The following is a 5,898-nucleotide window of genomic DNA, read 5'->3' as shown; positions in this document are numbered from 1 at the left end:
AACAAGACACAACATAACGGAAACGTACTCGGTTACTAACGTAACCTCGGTTCTCTCTAGAAGAGGGAACGAGTACTGCGTAAGATATCTTACGCTAGGGGAAAATCCTTTTCCGCGAGATATTGAAGCCAAAAATTATCCTTAATTTTGTAATAATGCAAAACGCGTTGCAGCAGCAATGCAGACATAGGCGAGACAGCTCGCGCGCCTATTGGCTGCTCTGCGGCAACTGCAGCAGCCTATCGAGCGAGGCCTGGCGTGACGTCAGACCCAATCAGGGCACTTTGCGCCCGCTGCGTCACGTCCCGCCGAAATGGGCGTGGTCTAGGCCTATAAATATCGCTCGCAGGCAGCTATTATCTGGTTTTTCATCATCGAAGCAACCAGAGCGTGTGCATGCACGGCAAGATACGCAGTACTCGTTCCCTCTTCTAGAGAGAACCGAGGTTACGTTAGTAACCGAGTACGTTCTCTTACGAGAGGTCTCTCGTACTGCGTAAGATATCTTACGCTGGGGGACCCAATGTAAAACGCCGTGCATGCTGAGATCTGACACCAAAGACCCAAGGGCGAAAGCCCGGGGTACATATAGTGCACAATCACTCAGGGAACTCACAGGGAGTCCGGGAAGAGGGAGGGGTGCAGCCTCACTCTTCCACATATAGCAGCGTCGATGGGACGCGAATTTCATCATACAGACAGGGCGGGGTACGGCCTGAACTGATGGGGAAATGTGGGTCTTACACAGTTTGCCCAGCTTTATACTGTCGAACATTGAGCTGTGCTCAGCAGACGCAGCATTCTGAGCTGATCGCATCAGGTCAGATAATACTGGTAAATTTAGACCGACAGCAGCCTGGCCTGCAGGGCGGGAACCTCTAGGTTATAAAACCTTATAAATGTAGACGGGGAGGCCCAGCCTGCCGCCATACAAATATCTTGCAAGGCAATCCCACTTGACCAGGCCCACGAAGAGGCCATGCCTCTCGTGGAGTGCGCTCTGACACCCAATGGGCACTGCATGCCCTTGGAAGCGTATGCCAGCGCTATAGCATCAACTATCCATCTGGATAGGCTCTGTTTCGACGCGGCTAGTCCCTTAGAACGTCCGCTAAACGAAACAAAAAGCTGCTCCGTCTGTCTGAAAACAGACGAGCGAGACACATAAGCTCGTAATGCCCTGACTGGGCAAAGGAGGCTCGCGTCTTTTTCCTCATCAGGGACCGGTAGGGCTGACAGGGAGATAACCTGCGCCCTAAACGGTGTGTTGAGGGATTTTGGAACATAACCGTGCTTAGGTTTGAGTATAACTTTTGAGTCATTGGGCCCAAACTCCATGCACGCCGCGCTCACAGAGAGCGCGTGCAGATCCCCTATGCGCTTCACTGAAGCGAGAGCCAGCAAAAACACCGTCTTGAAAGACAGGTGATTCAAATCGATTGACTGTAAAAGCTCAAATGGCGCACCTTTCATGGCTTCCAGAACCGTAGAAAGGTCCCATACGGGGACTGAGGGAGGTCTGGAAGGATTCAGTCTCTTAGCCCCTCTAAGGAAGCGGATGACTAAATCGTTCCTTCCTATTGACTGACCAAGCGTTGTTTCTGAGAACGCTGCTATAGCCGCCACATAAACTTTGAGCGTGGAGGGGGCCCTGCCCCCATCCAACAGCTCTTGTAGGAAGGAAAGCACCTCCGTCACACCACAGTTTGTGGGTGACACACCACGGGCTGTGCACCAGCCCGAAAACACCGACCATTTCGAAGAATAGAGTCGTCTTGTAGACGGAGCTCTAGCCTGCGTGATCGTGTTTAATACTCCTTTAGGGAGTCCAACATGTACCCGTTGATGGCCCAGACATGAAGGGACCATAGTTCCGGGTGAGGATGCCAGATCGAGCCGCGGGCCTGTGAGAGGAGATCTCTCCTCATTGGTACTGGCCACGGGGCAGTACTTGCTAACTGCATCACAACTGGGAACCAAGGTTGGTTTTTCCAGAACGGTGCTACCAGCAGTACTGAGCATCCTTCTTCCCTGATCCGTTCTATCACCTGAGGCAGGAGAGAGACGGGGGGGAAAAACATAGAGCGGGCGGCGGGGCCACACATGGGCCAGCGCGCTCCTGCTCTTGGAGAAAAATTCTTGACAGTGAGCGTTTTCTTGAGACGCTAACAGGTCCACTTCCGCTCTGCCAAAATTCTTCCACAGCAGATGGACTGTCTGTGGGTGTAGAGACCACTCGCCTGCCGGAACATTGTTCCTGGACAGTCTGTCCGGTCCTATATTCAAGATCCCTGGCACGTGCGCTGCTCTGAGCGAGCGCAGGTTGCACTGAGCCCATACCAGGAGGCGTTCTGCCAGCCTGTACAGTTTCTCGGATCTGATGCCGCCCTGGCGATTTATGTAGGACACCACAGACATGTTGTCCGAACGGACCAAGATGTGGTGACCTTTTATTTGGGGACAAAAACGCGTCAGCGCGTTGTCTACTGCCAGCATTTCGAGGCAGTTTATGTGCAGGAGCTTCTCCCGTTCTGACCATTGGCCGAAGAACGGTCTGCCCTCGAGCAGCGCTCCCCAACCCGAGGTGGACGCGTCCGTGGACACCACTTTCACCCTCGAGGAAGTCCCCAGGCTTACACCTGATTGGTACCAGTCGTTCGCTTTCCAGGGTTTCAGAGCTGTGACGCACTTCTGATTGACCCTGAGGCGAAGCAAACCGGGTGCCCACGCTTCGCGTGGGACTTGCACTTTCAGCCAAAAACTGCAGCGGGCGCATGCGGAGCAGGCCCAGCTGGAGCACTGACGATGCTGAGGCCATGAGACCTAGCATCTTCTGAAATCTCTTGAGCGGGGCAGACGCGCCGCAGCGAAAAGAGTTCGCTGTGCGTCGAATGTCTACCGCGCGCTGTTGTGATAGTCGCGCTATCATGGATAGTGAGTCCAGTTCTGTGCCCAGGAAAGATATTTTCTGACTGGGTGACAGGGAGCTCTTCGCCCAATTGACACTCAGACCCAAATCCTCGAGGTGATCGAGTAAAATGGTCGTGTGTTCTATGAGCACTGCGCGAGATTGCGCTAGAATCAGCCAATCGTCCAAATAGTTCAGCACTCGCATGCCTCTCATTCTGAGGGGTGCGAGCGCCGCATCCATGCACTTCGTAAATGTACGGGGTGCTAGGGACAAACCGAACGGCAGGACTGTGTACTGATATGCCTGGCCCTCGAAGGCGAATCTCAAATATCGCCTGTGACGTGACGCTATCTGTATTTGAAAATACGCGTCTTTCAGATCTATTGACACAAACCAATCTCCTTGGCGAATCTGCACAAGGATTTGCCTGGTCGTGAGCATCCTGAACTGTCGCTTCACAAGCACTTTGTTCAGTTGCCTTAGATCTAGTATGGGTCTGAGACCCCCGTCTTTTTTCGGTACCAGGAAGTATCTGCTGTATAGCCCTCCTTCGCTCTGAACTTGAGAGAGAGGCTCTATGGCCCCTTTGCTCAATAGCTTCGCCACTTCGGCTCGAAGTAAATGTGCTACTTCTGTTTTTACCGTGGTCTCGACGCGCGCCACATAGCGGCGAGGGCGTCGGCGAAACTGTAGCGAATAGCCTCCTTTTATAATGTTCAGCACCCACTTCGAAACCCCGGGCAGCTTTGCCCATGCGTCCGCATGAATAGCTAGGGGTTGAATACGAAGCGCGCTCCGCTCGCTCAGCGATGGAGAGGCTTCGGAGTGCTGTAACACAAGCGTCGCGCTCGTAACATTTGAGGCATGGGGCGCGCTGATAACAGCGGGCAGATTGCCCGCGCTCGACTCCTCTGTGGTGGTCAACCGCGAGGGGGAGGGCTGGGCGGTTCCCGTAGGAACTGTCATGTCTATGTGTGGATGTGGGCGCGGGACAGCGGGCACATTTATCACACCGAAAGCATCGTTCGCTTGCGTGAAGCGAGTGCACGTTGGTTTCGTTTTTACAGAAACCGTGAGACATGCATAACGTGGTGTTAGTGGGCACTGGGTAGTGGGCACGTTCACCATGTTTGGAGCGCAACCGATCTGAGTCGGTTTTATGTGCGCGAGCCCTGTGTGACGGGCTGTGCTTGTGTGTAGAGATGGGCACTGGGCAGTGGGCATTCTTCTTACACATAAAGCACCATCGGCCGTGGCCGGGACACCAGAAAAATTCACACTTATGGGATTTATCTGGGTAGCCGTAAAAACGGCGTTTGTGTGCAGGCAAGCGGGTGACAGAACCGACTTGTTTACTGCAGGATACACTGGAACAGTCACATTTACTGGAACTGAACGAGCGAGAAGTTGCCATAGAAACAGAGAGCGTCAACATGCTGGCGTTTATTGCAGGCCTGCGTGCATTACAACAGGCTTGTTCACTGCAATATTGACATTTCCAGTCGCCTGAATTCCAGAGGGGAATGGGAAATGTATAGGAAAAAGGAGGTTGGTCCGTCCGCAGCGGGACCAGAAAAACTCCCTTTTTTCCTTACGCCAGTGACGCACGGAACACCATAGAAACGGTGTTTTGGGTGCAGGCGAGCGGGTTGTACAACGCGCTCGTTGGCTGCAAAATACACATCTGCAGTCGCCTTTTCAGGGAACTGACAGAGCGAGCATTGACGGCATAATTTTATCTGCCGGTAGACCCGGGGATCGAACGTGGGTCTCTCGCGTGCAAAAACCTGAGAGTCTGCCACTGGGCCACAGGGGGAGACACACTGTAACTCAGTTAGCGCGAGTATTATAAGAGAGCGTCAACGTGCTGGCGTTTGTTTGCAGGCATGCGTGTATTACAACAGGCTTGCTCACTGCAATACTGACATTTCCAGTCGCCCGAACTTCAGAGGGGAATGAGAAATGTACGAGAAAGAGGAGGTCGGTCCGTCCGCGGGGGGACCAGAAAACGCTCTTTTCTCCTTTCGCCAGTGACGCACGGAAACCATAGAAACGGTGTTTGGGTGCAGGCGAGCGGGTTGTGCAACGCGCTCGTTGGCTGCAAAATGCACATCTGCAGTCGCTTTTCAGGGAACTGACAGAGCGAAGCATTGGCGGCATAATTTTAACTGCCGCTAGACCGGGATTCGAACTCCGGTCTCTCGTGAGAAAAACCAATGATTCCGCCACTGAGCCACAGGGGGGAACGCAAAGGTTTTCGGATGCACGAGCATATAAGAGCGTCACATGCTTTCTTCGGCGTATGCTTGCAGGCGCGCTTGTATTAAAACAGGCTCGCCTGCTGCAATATTGATATTTCCAGTCGCATGATCAGGGAACTGGGAATATGTATGAGAAATTGAAGGTCAGTCCATCCTCGGAGGGACTAAAAACACACCTTTCTCCTTTCGCCGGTGAGTGACGCATAAATGGGGCGCAGAAGGCAGGGTAGCTTTCTTATAACGTAAAGAAAAACTAACCCCGACCGTCCGCTTCCAGCCTCCCTTGTGAGCGGCGCAGTTTGCGCGGCTTGAACAGAGGGAGAGAGAAAGCTAGCCCCGTGACCGCCCGCTCCTGACATCCTCTGTCAGGAGGAGCAGTCTCGGAGAAGGATGCCAGGTGAGTCCTCAGAGTCACCATAGGCAGCAACTATGCGAGAGCTGCGTGATCAGGAAAAGGGGCGTCTTGAAAAAGACGGCCAGCTCTTTTAGTGCAATGGGAGTGTGTGTCGCGGCGGCGAGCACACACACATACATAAACACAGTAGCAGAGAAAGGATATAATGCCGGAAAGCGCAGCAGGAAGGCAAGGAAGGCGGCGCGGCCAGCGACTTCAGTGACTCGTCCCGCTGAAGGTGCTCTCTTTCAGACGGCGCGGCTTCTTATCCAGCTCCAGCGATGCGTGTGCTTCGCTTGAAGGATGAAAAATCAGATAATAGCTGCCTGCGA

The sequence above is a fragment of the Leuciscus leuciscus genome, assembly GCF_965113295.1.
Source record: "Leuciscus leuciscus genome assembly, chromosome: 7".
Classification (NCBI taxonomy): domain Eukaryota; kingdom Metazoa; phylum Chordata; class Actinopteri; order Cypriniformes; family Leuciscidae; genus Leuciscus; species Leuciscus leuciscus.
The sequence above is the reverse complement of the archived record's forward strand: the minus strand, read 5'-3'. Positions refer to the sequence as shown.